This window comes from Eubalaena glacialis, chromosome 11, assembly GCF_028564815.1.
Source record: "Eubalaena glacialis isolate mEubGla1 chromosome 11, mEubGla1.1.hap2.+ XY, whole genome shotgun sequence".
NCBI lineage: Eukaryota > Metazoa > Chordata > Mammalia > Artiodactyla > Balaenidae > Eubalaena > Eubalaena glacialis.
The window spans coordinates 95,576,609-95,590,925 of NC_083726.1; the positions used below are offsets into that span (position 1 = coordinate 95,576,609).

At 40.6% G+C, this 14,317-nt stretch overlaps 1 protein-coding gene across 7 annotated transcripts in view; it reads left to right on the top strand.

Moving 5' to 3' along the window:
• LMNTD1 (lamin tail domain containing 1) overlaps positions 1–14,317 on the top strand; it is a 416,942-nt gene that overhangs the window by 277,074 nt on the left and 125,551 nt on the right. The window contains exon 5 of one of the 7 annotated variants that reach the window (XR_009702527.1): positions 12,395–12,434. The exons of the other annotated variants lie outside the window; for them this stretch is intronic. The gene's annotated coding sequence lies outside the window, so the exon portion shown is untranslated. Of the gene's footprint in view, positions 1–12,394; positions 12,435–14,317 lie in introns of those variants that run through there. 7 annotated transcript variants of the gene reach the window in all.

The window sequence follows — 14,317 nt, forward strand, 5'->3', positions numbered from 1 at the left end:
GAACACCCATTAATACTGTGTTTGCATGCGTTACCCTCTTCAACATCCCTTTTAAGCTCTTCTGGAGAACAGATGCTTGCTGTGGGTAGGATTTCTCATAGACAAAGGCTTGGAGAATGTGGGACTTGGGCATTCAGCTCCAAGTCATCTCACATCAGGGCAAATGTAAGTGGTTGCTTTATTCTTAAAGAAAGAAGAAATGTTCGTTCTCTAAGTCTGTGAGTCTGTTTCTTCTGTTTTGCAAATAAGTTCATTTGTATCATTTTTTTTAAGATTCAGCATATAGGTGATATCATATGATATTTGTATTTCTCTGTCTGACTTACTCCACTTAGTATGATAATCTCCAGGTCTATCCATGTTGTTGCAAATGGCATTATTTCACTCTTTTTAATGGCTGAGTAATACTCCATTGTATACATGTACCACATCTTCTTTATCCATTCCTCTGTCAATTTAAAGTTGAATTAAAAATGAATGTAGAATCCAGGCTGAGTATATTCCAGCCAGGTGTGTTATGTCCAGAACAACTGTAAATGAAGCTCATCATATTGAAATCATGACAAAATTGAACTTATTTGATTGTTGAAGGTTTTGTTACATAGGAGGTATACAAAAAGAGTCACTGTGGTTTTATTAAAGGGAAAATGAGAAATATCAACTGAGGGCATAATGATTTCACCAGGAGTAGGAGAAGAGATAACAGAATCTGAGTTTAAATATGGCACATGTGCCAACTGTATAGAATTTCAGAAGCAAAAGAAGACACTCACCACAAGCTTCTAGATTACAGGCAGAAATCTGTGGAATAGATTTATTTACCTATAGCAGGAATAAGCATTTAATTATTATAAAGGATTACAGAGGATATTTGAAATAATACAACTTCTCACTACAAAATGCATTGCAACTGGTCACCTACAAACTCTCTAGAAAAGATGGTAAAAAAAAAGGCGGGGGGACTTGGCAAAGCTGTCATCCTTATTATTTATCATGTAGGACCTCTTTTACAAAGAAGGTAGTGGTCTGTTTATTTTCCAGTTAAAAAATGAAAGAGTTACTTTCTGAAATTTCAGTCTTGGAGTCCACGGTCCTGCGTATCTTCTGAACCTACATAAAAACATCTGATTTGAAGTAGGCTGGTGTTGAATTATGATGCCGAGAAGAGTGCCACCACACTCTAAAACTTTGCAAAATGAAAGCCCTTGTAAAGTCCCTGTTAAAATATTACTTTTTTCCGTAGGGCATCTTATAGAACACCTCAAATGACTGGAGGGGAAATAAAGAGATTAATCACTTTATAAGCACCAATTAATGTGGCTCTATGCTATTGGTGTCTTACTGGACAATCAATTTTTAAAAAGAAATAAAAGTTTCTAGGACTTACATTGCTATGCTTCAGCTAATGACTGTTTATTATTTCCTGGCTTAACTACTCACTGATTTATATCCTTAAAGCAAAGTCCTAACAATTATTTCTTTTACTTGAAAGTCCAATTTCAGATTTAATACTCTATGGTCAGTTTCTCTGAAAGGGAAGATCTAGAAACAAAGAAGTGGTATAATTTTCCAAAACCGACTCTGTAGATTAAGTTATAAGTGGGATTGCTTTGGGTAGCAACTTTCCCAGATCTCCTTCCTACACCTCTGGGCTTACCCTGTTATTCAATTATTATTCTGTTAAGCTCACCTTTTGCTACTCTTTTTAATATGGATAATGTTAGGGTTTTGCCATCTTTTTGGCTCTCCTCATGTACTTTCTCTGGACCATCTCCTCAATAGCCATTACTTCAAATGACATCTCTAAACCAATGGCACTAAATTTATAGCTCTACCCAAGACTTTCTCTAAAGCTCTTAACTGCCTTATTGACACCTTCCCTGGGAGATTTCAGTCATCTCAAACTTGACATCTCCAAAACTGAACTGGCCATCATCTGCTTCTCTTTTATTCTCTATTTCAGGAAGTGGCACCACCACCCAACACTTATCAGTTGGCCAGGATGGAAAGTTATGTTTAAAGCCTCTCTCTCTTTTTTTTTTTTTTTTTTTGGCTGCACCGTGTGTCTTGTGGGATCTTAGTTCCCCGACTAGGGATTGAACCCGGGCCCTCGGCAGTGAGAGTGAGGAGTCCTACCCACTGGACTGCCAGGGAATTCCCCAGGCCAGAAATTTATGAATTATCTTAGACTTTACTCTCCCTGCAGAATGATCCTCTACAACAAGTATTGCTCACAGTCTACTGTGAAGTTCCTGACAAGTCCCCTCTTGCCATATGTGGCTCTTGATGGCTCCTGATCATCCATCTCACACTGGGTGTTGTCATTAAAGTTCTCTTGCGGTGCTAAAGCTGCATGAAGGTCTGGAGTGAGGTGAGAGGGGATGTCCCCACTACCCTCTGGGTCATGGTGTCTTAAAAGCCAAATCAAGCCTCCAACTCCTCTCTCTCCCTCTCCACCCCTCTCCTTCACCTCCTTCATCCAGTTATGATTCGTGACGCTGAGCAGAAGACAGCTGCCAAACTGTACTGAGAATCATTCCTATATTCTAACTGCAGATGTGTTTCTGGAAACAGTATAGAGGATCCTCAAAAAATTAAAAATAGAACTTCCATATGATCCAGCAATTCTACTACTGGATATTTATCCAAAGAAAATGAAAATATTGATTCGAAAAGATATATGCACCCCTATGTCCACTGCAGCATTATTTACAATAGCCAAGGTATGGAAGCAACCTAAGTATTCATCGATGGATGAATGGATAAAGAAAAAAATATATATATATAAAATGCAATAGTACTCAGCCATAAAAAGAATGAAATCTTGCCATTTGCGATAACATGATACCATGAGTGGACCTAGACGGTATTATGCTAAGTGAAATAAGTCAGAGAAAGATAGGTACCATACGATTTCACTTATATGTGGAATCTAAGAAACAAAGCAAACACACAAAACAAAGTAGAAACAGACTCATAGATACAGAGAACAAACTGGTGAGCACAGAGGGGAGGGGAATGGGGGTTGGGCAAAATCGGTGAGGAGGATTAAGAGGTACAAACTTCCAGTCATAAAATAAATAAGTCATGGGGATATAAGGTAAAGCATAGGGAATATAGTCAATAATATTGTAATAACTTTGTAAGGTGAAAGATAGTTACTGGACTTACACTGTTGTGATCAATTTGTAATGTACATAAATGTCACATCACTCCGCTGTTCACTTGAAACTAATATAATGTTGTATGTCAACTATATATCAATTAAAATTTTTTTATTTGAAAAAAAAGACAGTTATGAGTTCTCCAAAAGACGCTCTGGGATATCCCTTTGTACACATCCAGGATGTCTGAACCCAGTTTAGGCTCAGGCTGGGATATCAATCATCTACTTAGACAAAAGATATGTGCAGCCTGAGATTCTAGACAACTCCTGAATGCCTTTATTTACCAAGTCTAGGATTATGATTTGAGGAGCTGCCTGAAAACCACTGTTCACTTGTCAAAAAACAGCAGTTCAAGCTCATAACATTTGGAAAGTGTTTTGGCATTTACATAAAGAAGTCAGAAAGAGGCTCCCTTCCCATGGTCCCTGCACCTAAGGCTCTTTGCTAAACAAACATGCTGTTTGAGATATGGTTTTTTAAGCCCTCTGCCCACTAGAAAAGAGGACGCTGATCACCCAGTTTGTATAATGTGGTCTTGAGGCAGCAATAACTTGTCCCTGTGGCCCTGCTGAACAAGGACTGAGTCACCCACCGAGTGGGGAAATGTGAGAACGTCACTTGTACCTATTGTCTGGTGATCTCACTAGGAGTCATTGCTGAGTTTCAACCAATTTCCAAGGGATTTTTTTTCTTCAGTGACCATCCTAAGTGTTATAATACTCTCATGAAACAAAAGGCCTGAGAATTTTTTCTGACGTTTTTGTGTGGAAGATAACTTAAGCTTTGCAGAAATTTGTGGCTCATTTCAGAAAGAGTCTGCCCTTTTGTACTAACTAGTATGCATCGTCTTCAATGCCTCAGACATTTCACAGATATTTAGAGAAATATTGAACTTATGATATTATCTGATTAAATGAATGAAAATGTAAGAGTACAACCAACTAAAATTTGGCTTTCTGCTGATAAGCCCACTTGAATCACAATACTTTCAAACAGAGGTCATTCCTTTTTCCCTCCCTACTCCTTGGGGGCAATATCAGCATTTTTTTTTCTTACATTCTACTACTTCCTCTTCTTTTTTCCTTTTCATCCTGAGAGTGATGGGAGCAAGCTGATTTTTTAGAAGGACCAGCCCAGTATCTGAGAGGAGGATGGATGGGAGGGGAGCCTGGAACAGGGAATTAGGCTGGGGACAGATGCCACATCCGGACAAGTTGAGAGCCTGGCTGAGAGAGGACTGGGGGGCCATGTCAGTAGGCTCAGGTGTGGGAGGAGCCAGGACAGCTCTCCTCGGCACAGGTGTGGCTTATGGAGATGGTTGGGGGCAGATGGGGAGGAGGGAGTTGCTGGTGTTGAGATGCCTTTGGGACGTCCAAGGAAAGTGCTCAGAGACAATTGTCTTGGAGGGTCTGGTGTCTGTGAAGCATCTGGGTTTTACTCCCTAAAACTGATCTGAACTTCCCCACAAGTCCCTAAGCACTGGGTAGCCAGGGTGGAGGGTGTAAGGGAAAGCCAATCAATACGTAAACATCACCATTTTTCTTACTAGTTTAAATTATTCAACCCCTTTGGGTCAGTGCTCGGTCTTTGTTTTGTTTCTTAAAATGTAATTTAATTTTCTTTATTTTTCTCTTCCTTATGAAGTCCATAGCATCTGATTATATGAGAGCCCGCCCCCATCTCTGTCTCTGTGGGTCACTTTATTGTCTCCATGTTTTTGAGGAGCAAAGAGAAGTCCCATGTGCCTAGAGAATAGAGAGCTAGGGGAGGGTCTCTGCCAGGTGAGTCTGGGATGTCACAGGGGCCGGATCATAATGACCTGGTGAGCTGTATTGAGAACTTTGCTCCTTCTTCTAAGAGAAATCAGAAGCCTTTTAAGGGTCTTAAAAGGGTGAAACAATACCTGAAGTGTTGGTGTTTTGTGTTTTTTTTAACATCTTTATTGGAGTATAATTGCTTTACAATGGTGTGTTAGTTTCTGCTTTATAACAAAGTGAATTAGTTATATATATACATATGTTCCCATATCTCTTCCCTCTTGCATCTCTCTCCCTTCCACCCTCCCTATCCCACCCCTCTAGGTGGTCACAAAGCACAGAGCTGATCTCCCTGTACTATGCGGTTGCTTCCTACTAGCTATCTATTTTACGTTTGGTAGTGTATATATGTCCATGCCACTCTCTCACTTTGTCACAGCTTACCCTTCCCCCTCCCCATATCCTCAAGTCCATTCTCTAGTAGGTCTATGTCTTTATTCCCATCTTGCCACTAGGTTCTTCATGACCTTTTTTTTTTTTTTTTTTTCCTTAGATTCCATATATATTAGAACTACCATACGACCCAGCAATCCCACTACTGGGCATATACCCTGAGAGAACCATAATTCAAAAAGAGTCATGTACCTGATGTGTTTTTCTAAAGACAAAGACAATGCAAAGAATGGAACTGAGTGAGGCAGGAGCAAATGTGGGAGAGCAGTTAGAGGCCAAGGCAATAGTTAGGGCAAGAGGATGACAGTGGCAACTGTGGTGACAGTGAAGGTGGGGAAGTGTTAGGAGAAAAAGTGGGCAGAACTTGGGGATTATTTAGATGGGGGTTCATAAAAGAGAGAGAGGAATCTAGCGTGATTCCAAGGTTTCTGCGAAGAGCGACAGAGGGCACGGTGGTAGCTGCCTGCGAGAGATGAGGAAGAAGAGCAGGCTTGGTGGAGTGAGGGTTCCCCTAGATTTCCGCACCCATGATTCTCCCACACCTGCCTGGCCATTTCGAACTGCCGCCGCCGTTCCCACACAGTCAACTGCGGCGACGGAGATAATTGGGCCTCTGGTTCCACAACTCACGCATATTACCCACCCTCAGCTGGGCCTCCTGGCTTTTTGGAAAGATTTGTATTAATTTCAAATTATATCTTTTTCTGTTCCTCATATGAAGTTTTTTAAATTTTTTTTAAAATTTTTTTAAAAAGATTTAGGTGTATGTATTTAATTTACCCAATTTACAGATATACTATTTTTTTTTAATTTTTATTTATTTATTGATTTATTTATTTATGGCTGTGTTGGGTCTTCGTTTCTGTGCGAGGGCTTTCTCTAGTTGTGGCAAGCGGGGGCCACTCTTCATCGCGGTGCGCGGGCCTCTCACTATCGCGGCCTCTCTTGTTGCGGAGCACAGGCTCCAGACGCGCAGGCTCAGTAGTTGTGGCTCACGAGCCTAGTTGCTGCGCGGCATGTGGGATCTTCCCAGACCAGGGCTCGACCCCGTGTCCCCTGCATTGGCAGGCAGATTCTCAACCACTGCGCCACCAGGGAAGGCCCCTCATATGAAGTTTTAAAAACATTTTTACTCTTTCCATATTTCCAGTTCTATCTTCCCTCCTCAGTTTTAGCAAACTACCTTGCCTCTTTACTTAAAAATGTAGAGGCCAAATGATGTGATTTTCCTCAAATTTTCTTACGTCCTCTTTAAAACTTCTCTAAACCTTCATTTGTTCTCTTTTCTTTCTTTCCTCAGTGGCAGAAATGTCCCTGTCCCTTTCCTAAGCTTTTTTCTCCACCTGTGTTCTCATACCACCCCATTCCACTTTTTCTGGAACATTGTCTCTTAGACTATCCCCAATCTCATATCTCATGTTGAAGGAAATAGTGTTTTTCTCTGAGTCCAGTATTTATACACTCAATGTAGAAAATTTGGAAGATACAGAAAGGAACAAAGATGAATGCAAAAACCGCCTACGATCTCATACAACAGAGAAAACTACTCTTGATTTCTAATTTTTAAAAAAAATTTCTCTTGCTACTGCTCCCTCCCCTCAGCCTGAAAACATGTTCAATTCGTCTCTTATTTCTTCTCTTGGTTTTCCTATTTCAGTTAGTGGTATTACCTTTTTAATCTTATTATCTTTTATTCAGGCAAGGTAGACAATAGGGAATCATCTCTGAGGCTTCACTTTCCTCAATTCAACATAAAATTCTGCTGATAATATCATACTGATTAATTACTTGTGTCAGGCACATTGCTAAGTACATTGGCTGCGTTTTCCCAATCAATCTTTCACTGCACTGCATTATTCTTGATTTATATGTAAGAAAAAAGAAACTTTGAGGTTCACAGCTAAGTGATGAAGTCACAATTTGAGCTCAAGCCTGTTTATCTCCAAAGCTGGTGTCTTGATGTCTTTTCAATTTGTCCTGTCCTGTCTTTTTCCACTGCCGTTGCTCTAGCTCACATCATCACAGCGGAAGCTCTGTTAGCAGATCCCCAATTAGCCAAATCAACTCATTAACAACACTTTCCCATCCTCTTTCACACTCATCACTGGAGACTAGTAGGAGATTGTCTGCTACACTAAACTTTCCTGGTCCCATCAATTTAGCTGTATGTTTACCAAGAAACAGTTGTATTTTGTTCACAAGCCAGTCAATGCAGTTGTACTTTTCAATATGTTATAGCATTTAATTAAATATTATGTAAACCAATGAAACCTGAGTGTGAAAGAGAGCTGTTCCTATGAAAACTAAGCTGTAATTCTTTGGGAAGACTTGGTGAGAGTGAGTGGCTGAAAATATTATAATTCAAATAAGTATGAGAAAGGTGAACCAAACATAATTGGGAAAAGTTTGTAAACATGTCTTTAAGATTCTGCACTCTGGTCTTTGCTGCAATTTAAAGAAATGGAAACATGAGTGTGGCTCACGTAAGAAAAATGATACAATTCCAATTAGCAAACTTATACTCAGAGGAAGGGCCTTGGCACTCTATTATACAATTGCTGGATGAGTGCACTCATATGTGTCTTAGGTTAAAAATGTAATCTCTAAGGAAAGTGTATATATCTTTTCTTAATTCCCTACTTGTTAAAGCAAATGACTGATCAAATTCAGTCCCTGATTTCATTGAATGGGAGACCTACCACAGTATCTCCCATTAACTCCCAAATAGTAACAGCACGTTTCATCTGATCCCCTAGCCTTCAGTCATCATGTTCTCCATTCAGTTAACAAATATTTCTAGGAGCCTACTAATTACCAGCATTACCTTCTTAAAACTCAGATCTAAGCCTCTCACTCCTCTACTCACAATAACTCAATGCCTTTCCATTGTCTACATAATGAAGCTAAAATTACTTAGCAGAATATTAAAGACCTGCAGGGATCTGATTTCCACCCCCCTTTTTAGCTTCGGCTTCTTAACACAGCACTTCATGTCCTTTAACCTCATCACTCACACCCTGGCTCTTGCCCAAACACATGACACCTTTCAGCATTCATCCTGAGAGAGGCTGGGGTGAACTTTATATTTGCATTTCTCATCAATTTACTCCTTATAGAAAATAGTAGTTAATGGTGAGAAATATATTGTTCATAGAAATTACATATTACAGAAAATGCTAAAAGCATCTGAATAAATTTTGCTGAATACACTTCAAGTTGTAAAGTCAAGAGTATCACACAATTATAGTCTGGGGGTGGAGGTGGGGGAGTGTTAACTTGTCTTTAAATAAGCAGAAGTTTAGATTTCCCTGTACTCAAGATAATTTAGTAAAGGTTAAAAAGTCTGCATAGAAATGATGACTTGACTTTCCTTATCCAGTTGTCCAGTCAGGAAAAATATCTAGTTCCTAGGTGACAAATATCAATGGACGGTTGTCATTACTGTCCTCCGTCTTTTGTCCCTCTCACTCACATTCTTTCCCTGGGAGTCTTACTCCTGTGGGCTGTCTCGGCTGCCACTACTGCAGAGAACTCTTTAAGTGTCCATCTCAGCTAGGGCACCTCTGTCAGTTCCACTCTTCTCTTTCCCATTGCCGTTGTGTATTTTCCATGGCAAAACACCATCCAACACACCAGAGTTTAAAATGGAACTTTCCTGGGACTTCCCTGGTGGTGCAGTGGTTAAGAATCCGCCTGCCAATACAGGGGACACGGATTCGAGCCCTGGTCCGGGAAGATCACACATGCCGCAGAGCAACTGAGCCCGTGCGCCACAACTACTGAGCCCACGTGCCACAACTACTGAAGTCCCTGCGCCTAGAGCCCGTGCTCCACAAGAAGAGAAGCCACCGCGATGAGAAGCCCACGCACCGCAAGGAAGAGTAGTCCTCGCTCGCCGCAACTAGAGAAAGCCTGCGCGCAGCAACAAAGACCCAATGCAGCCAAAAATAAATAAATAAATAAAATAAATATTTTTAAAAATAAAATAAAATGGAACTTTCCCAGCAAACTCACTTTCCTCCACTTCCTGTCTGGGGGACCACCACCTCAAGGTTTTGGAATGATCTCTTTTGCTCTGGGGGATCTGTTTTGCTCTTTGCTCTTCCTTAGGCCACTGTTGCCCATTATTTCTTCCTATAAAGGTTGAATGATTAAGGGCTTTGAAAACTGTAAGCATACTTGCCCCTTTACAGTCAAACTTCTTGAAATATTTGTCCACACTCACTGTATTCATGTTGTTACTTCCTGTTCACGTCTCAACCCAGTGTAATACGGCTTCTGCCCCCAAACTTTTACTGAAGCTGTTTGCATCGAGGTTGCCAATTACTGCCCTGGTGCTACATTTGATAGATGTGTCTCAGTTGTCAACCTAATTCCTTGTAGACTTTGATGTTTAGACCACTTCTTCTACTTGAAATAAATCTTCCCCTCAGCTTCTGTGACCCTTCTTTATCTCACAGGCTACTTCATCATATTGTTCTTTTTAAGCTCCTTTCTCCTGCCTTTTAAAAAGTCTGTCTGTTCTTCAGAGCCCTGAGTCTCCTTGTCTCCACCCTCTATGTCCTCCTCTAAGCAATCTCATCAATTTCCATGGCTTTCCTTACCACCTCTATGTCCACGACCACCAGCTCTGATTCTCCAGCCCCGTTCTTCACCTGAGCTCTCAAGATGCGCTTATCTAACTGCCTCTTGAATATTCCACATGCACATTGACTTCCACCTGCCTGGGACTGAATTTACAAAAATGCAAAAAAATACTCCTTTTTCTCTTTTTTTTTCTTAGCGAATGGTACCACTGATCATCCAGTTACTCAAGCCTGAAACAAAGATACCAGTCTTGACTTCTCTTTCTTCTTTATTCCCTAATCAATATCAAGGTTGTCAACTCTACTTTTGAAACATTTCTTAAATTCCACCACTTTTTCCATCCTTTCTGCACTATTATGGTTCAACCCACGATGATATCTCCCATCGATTTCTGCAGCAGTCTCTAAACGGGTTCCCTGCCTCCATGCTGGCCCCTCTCCAATCTGTTTTCCAGGCTGCAGCAGAATTCCTCTTTCTAAGCATACAAATTTAATCACATCGCTTCCCAACTCTCCTGTTCATGTGTCTCCACACTGCCCTCGGCATTCATTCTAATCTCTCTCACATGGTTTAAAGGGCCCTTTAGTGATCAAGCCTGCTCACCGCTGAAGATGCATCCTTTGCTACCCACTCATTCCTTCCGCGGTGCTTCTCCAAGTTCCCAGACTGTGTCAATTCTCTACCTGTGGACTCCAGCCATCCCCATGAACCTGCTCTTCTCTAATCAGGCTCTCCTCTCTGCTTATGATCTCTGCACCCTCCCCCTGCACTTTATTCATCCAACATACTTTTTGAACAACAACTATGCACCAGGCATTGTTCCCCATGCTTAGACCATAGCAAGGAGCAAAGCAGGCACATCGCTGAATTCACGAGGCTCAGAGGAGTCCACTGGCCACTCAGAGAAGCCAACTTAGGCCATTGCAGTCCTTTGAAATAAGAGGGACACCGGGAGCTCCAAGAGCCCCAATGAGAGCATCTCACTCAGGCTGGGAGCAGGAAGCTTCCTAAGGGCGGTGTTATTTAGAGTGTTAGACCTGAGACAACATAGAAAGGTAGGAAGCCAGGGAGTTTATGAAAGACCTCAAAATGCAAATCTTTCTTATGTCTTCTGCTTTTCCTTCTCCCTTCTCACTCTTCTAACTCTTGTCCCTCTCCACATACCACTACCTCCATTCTTTAAATAAACACTTTTTTTTCTTCACTTGTGGCATCCGTTTTTCATACAGACATTCCCAGCTCTTCAGCAAACCCACCAGCTCCCTTTCTTCAAGTCTCTCCTCAAGGCGAAAATAAGGAAACCTCATCCCTTATTGCAGCCCCGTCATCCATCTCTTGGACAAAGCTATCAGCTAACTTATAGCTAACGAAGGGCATGCCCAGATGTTCTCTTTTTATCCTTCTGCTGTACACGTTTTTCCAATCGTCCATTTGTCTGATCATATTTCCTAATTGTCTACAATGTCAAATTGTCTCTAAGACATGGGCAACCCATGATCTCCCCTCCAAAATAATACAGCACAGATCAGGTTAAGAAGCCTTCTCTCAGAGCCTTGAGATTCCTGTCAGACCTCAGGCTCACCAAAATAGCATGGTGGTAAGCTTTCTAGACTTTCTTGAGCCATAGTTACACCTCACATACAGGAAAAATTAATGATCAGCTAACCCCACGAATCTCTCAACCTTCTACTTTTAAAGGGTCATATCATGTTAAAAAGAACTAGTCCCCTTAGGGTTTGTCATTTTACATAGTCCCTCCATTCAAGAATGGTTCCCATTTTAAATCTAAAATATGGCACAAACGAACCTATCTACAAAACAGAAACTCATAGACATAGAGAACAGACTTGTGGGCAAGTGGTGGGCAGGAGGGAGAGGGATGGATTGGGAATTTGGGGTTAGTAGATGCAAATGATTACATTTAGAATGGATAAACAACAAGGTCCTACTGTGTAGCACAGGGAACTATATTCAATATCCTATGATAAACCATAATGGAAAAGAATATAAAAAAAGAATGTCTATATGTGTATAACTGAGTCACTTTGCTGTACAGCAGTAATTAACACAGCATTGTAAATCAACTATACTCCAATTAAAAAATATACATATAAAAAAGAATGGTTCCCATTTTAAAAGATTTTAATAAGATGAGAAATATCCTAGGATAAATTTGCAGTCTCCCCACCTCCCATCCTCTCCCAGAGTAAAGAAGAGGGTGGCCTTACCTGTGATTGGTCAATGGCTGCAGGTGACTCTGCCTTGCATCAGGAATGTCATTGTTTTCCTTACTCACTACAGCCTGAAGATTTGGCAACAGGGCTGCTGCTTATATATAGAAGGAAGCTAATCATTTCATTCTTTTGTTGGAACATTTTCCTACCCACTTGCAAATAATCTTCCCTTTCCTTTAATGGCTCCTCTCTGAAGAGACCAACAGTACACTTTCATGAGAAGAGCTGCGGTCGGAGCCCAGGAGGAGACAACGGAAGGCTGGGACCAGGGGTCCGGGCTACAGGTCAGTGTCCACTGGCTTCTGACTAACTGGCTCCCAGTCTCTCCAAAGGGAGCTCTTAACAGAGGCAGATGGAGACTTCCATTTAATTCCATGTGGTATAAAAAAATGTAATTGTTTCACCCATAAAGGCAGTCATGTTTCTATAACAATGTCTTCATTCAGGGCTGTAGAGAGTCATTATTGCCAGTTCTTTTGGGGACTTTATGAACAATCATTTTCTTGGTCTGAAGCAAAAGAAGAATCAGAACACAAGGCTCTCTTTTTCCATGTTTGTTTTCGAAATATAAAAAGAGACATCACCTGAGTGCTTTAATCCTGAGCACATTTGTGATGACACTGGAAGTGGGGGTGCTCTATGCATCTCTGACCTGTAAAGTCTTAGCACTTTAATCACTTCTGATGCCCTTTCACAGAGAAATTAACAGGTCAATAAAGACAAGTAAAGAAGGGGCAAGTAATAAACCAAGATGTGGGTACTGATACATAATATATGGCAACTCTTGATAATACAGAATGGCTGGAAATTTCAAGAAAAGGCTCATCCATTCTGAGAGAGATTCTATGTTTATTCTCTAACATTTCCAGTATACATTTGGAAATTTAAGAGCAGAGCTGCCATATATGGGATCTGATCAGAGGTGTGAATAGGGCTGAAATCAGACAGGTTCTTTGGCCAGCAAGCCTTACACCCTGACTTCCTCTAATTCATATATATGGGCTAGTGGAAGCTCTGTTTCAGAGAGTAGGTAATAGAAAATTAACAAATAATCTAAATATTCAATAGTAAGATACTAGTTGAAAAATAAATATATAATCATTGGGACTTGCCTGGTGGCGCAGTGGTTAAGAATCCGCCTGCCAATGCAGGGGACATGGGTTCGATCCCTGGTCCGGGAAGATCCCACATGCCGTGGAGCAACTAAGCCCATGAGCCACAACTACTGAGCCCATGTGCTACAACTACTGAAGCCTGCATGCCTAGAGCCCGTGCTCCACAACAAGAGAAGCCACTGCAATGAGAAGCCCACACACCACAACGAAGAGTAGCCCCCGCTCGCAGCAACTAGAGAAAGCCCGCTCGCAGCAACGAAGACCCAACACAACCAAAAATAAATTTTAAAAAATCATTAAACAAAATCATTAAAGCAATGGTATATATGAATATAACTACATGGAAAAGCAGGTTAAAAATAGAATATAATATATAACCCCATTTTTGTGAAAGAAATATATGTAAATGCACAGAAATACAAATATATACTATATATGTGTATATGTATACGGTCATACAGTCTATCTATTTATCTATTCAGGAAAAAAAATTGGAAGACACACCAAAACGTTGACTGCAGTTGTCTTCATCTGATAAGTTTTTGAGAGACGTGACTTTTTTCTTCTGCTGAAGAAAGTGTACTAACTGTGTGTGTGTGTGTGTGTGTGTGTGTGTGTGTGCGTAAGAGAGGAAGAGAGAGATGGTTATTTTTTATGTGATTTAAAAAAAGTTAAAACCCCAAGTAATGGATCGGGGCTTAAAAAATAACAACTAATAATACCAATAGTTACTTTAAAAGAGATAATTGTAAACTAGAAACCTGAAATAGTGTTTAAAACTACCTGGGCAAGTTAAAAAGAAAGCCTAAATGGTCTGAGGACAAAGTATTATTGAGTGTTTGATTTGTCAGTTTTCCAACTGTAATAACTGTGGCTTTATGACATTTTCATAAGCCAAAAATAGCTGTTAAAGTGAATCATCAGTTTAGAAAGGTAATTATAAAGTAATTCCACCTCTGATATTGATTGTGTTCAACAATTCCATTCAGAAGAGTAATATTATA